The sequence below is a fragment of the Panthera onca genome, chromosome D4 (genome assembly GCF_046562875.1).
Source record: "Panthera onca isolate mPanOnc1 chromosome D4, mPanOnc1 haplotype 2, whole genome shotgun sequence".
NCBI classification, from domain to species: Eukaryota; Metazoa; Chordata; class Mammalia; order Carnivora; family Felidae; genus Panthera; species Panthera onca.
The window spans coordinates 50,792,573-50,794,932 of record NC_138351.1 but is presented as its reverse complement, the minus strand read 5'-3'; positions in this window follow the sequence as shown (position 1 = coordinate 50,794,932).

The following is a 2,360-nucleotide window of genomic DNA, read 5'->3' as shown; positions in this document are numbered from 1 at the left end:
TCTAATCTTGATAAATTTGGGTCACAACATACTCTGTTCAGGAGATCCTTAGCCTGTCTCTCTCCTTCTGCTTACCTCTATTTTCCTCCATTCCTGCCTACATAGGAAAGAACTGTCTTTCTGTGTATCTTATATGATGTATTACTTGATTCTGGAGGCATATTCTTTTCTGTGTTTTGAAGAAGTAGAGAACTAAAATGCTAATTTGTTTATTTATGGTCTGTTATTCCGCAAGAGGATCCTTGCCTGTGTGAGAGTGTTTGTTAGTGGAACTGGCAATTGGTAGTTGCTCCTGTCATCCTAATTTATTTTAACAGTGTCAATTGTGAGTTGGAACATCAGCTTTTCCTCTAAACTATTTCCTCGAAAGGCGGTAATTGATGTTGCTAGTAAACTTTTAAAAATCTCTTTAAGACCTTCTTCATTTACAATGAAATACTGTATTTTCATCTGTTTTTCTTAATATTGTAGGTAATGAACTTTAATTTTTTAAAATACTTTTATTTTATTTTTGAGAGAGACAGAGTGCAAGTGGGGGAGGGGCAGAGAGAGAGGGAGACACAGAATCTGAAGCAGGCTCCGGGCTCTCAGCTGTCAGTGTAGAGCCTGATGTGGGGCTCAAACTTACGGACCACGAGATCATGACCTGAGCTGAAGTCGGACACTTCACCAACTGAGCCACCCAGGTTGCCTCTAGGTAATGAACTTTAAAAAAAGAATTGAAGAGATGGTAACTTTAGGCCCTTATTAAAGTGGCAAAGAAGAATTTTTGGGGAATAAATGTACAATTCTATGAGTCATTGCTTTCTGGTTGTAAAATAATGTTTATTTGTATGATGTTTAAATAATTCAAAGGCAGATGGTTAGTAATTCCTATCTGAAGCCATGAAAGTAAAATAAATTTGTTTAATTTTTTTTTTTTTTTTTTTTTTTTTTTATCAAATGACATGTGGGGAATTAATCTGTTGCTATCTTTCATTGGGAACAAATTTAAAATGGTATAAAATATTTAGAAAAATTTCAATTGTGGAACATAGTTTCTTATTTTGCTTCTCTTTCATACCTCTTTGTTCTTGTTGGAAATGCTGAAGTACTGAAATACTTCTTTTCTATAGAGGATGGTCCTCCCTCTTATCCAAGAATAGGTTTTGTAGCAAATCACTGCGTCAGCAATGATTTTGACTCTAACTGAAAGAGATAAAGTTCCTAAGAATTTATTATATATGTGTCTTGCCACTGAGTGAGCAAGAAAAATACATACCCATCAGTGCTGACTGGTTGGTAATTTCTGAAACACGATGCCACGGTTCCTCATAAATAACCGAGTAACAGAATCACGGAGAATTTGGCAGAGATCAATCTCTAGATGGATGAGTTAGTCTATAAGCAAATAGCTACTCAACTTCTTTTGACTTTTAAGAATGTTCTATGCATTTTCTGATCCAGATCCTTGGATCTCACTGAGTCCCTAGAGATCAAGTAATTTTTATAGACCAGCAAAGACTTAACAAGTCAGCAACTGTGCATTGGTGTATGGAGGTACATTTTTATTTCAGTGGGAGACCTCCAGATGCTGCTTTTAGAAACTCTCCTCCTTAACTTGATATCACGTCTATCTGCTGTGACTGGCCAGTGCACTGATTTGACCCTGATGTCATGGGCTGAGAAAGTATAGACTTCATCAATGATCAGCAAAGACCTGCCAGTAAAATATTTGTACTGCCTGGTTGTTTTATTTTTAGCATATTTGTGAGACTGAGTTAGATGCTGCATTTTCCATTTTGTCAAATGTCAATTAACATTTATAGAAGCATAACCTTGGTAGCCAAAGACATTTCAAGTCCTTGCCATATTTCTCCAGTCACTGTGCCCAGGGACTGTAAACTTGGAGGTGTCTGATAGGCATGTGGCTTAATACCCCTGCTTCCCTGTTTTGAATGTTTCCTGACTCCATAAATGAACAAGGAGATGATCTAAAAGCAAGCGAATATGCTTTGAACTTTCAAGTGAGATACGAGCCCAAGCACTCCTTTATCCTTCTCTATAGACAAGGGAAGTGGTAACAGGAGGTGCCTGGAAATGGCCTCCGAGGCCCCATCAGCCATCATCTCAGGTGTCTGGCAGGTGCAGCAGGCAGGGCGGTTACAAGTCTGAAGATGGCTTCAAAAATGATGTTACATTTTAAATAGTCTTTATACAGTGTTTGCTTCACTGTACTGCTTCTTCTAGCCTTTCTACAGTAGGACAAACTGAGGTATTTTTAAAAGGGTTTTCAAAAAAAGAAAAAAAGGGTTTTCATCTCAGTAGGTCATTTCGCAAAACTGTTGCATGGGGAGCGTTAACTAATTTGGGGATGGATG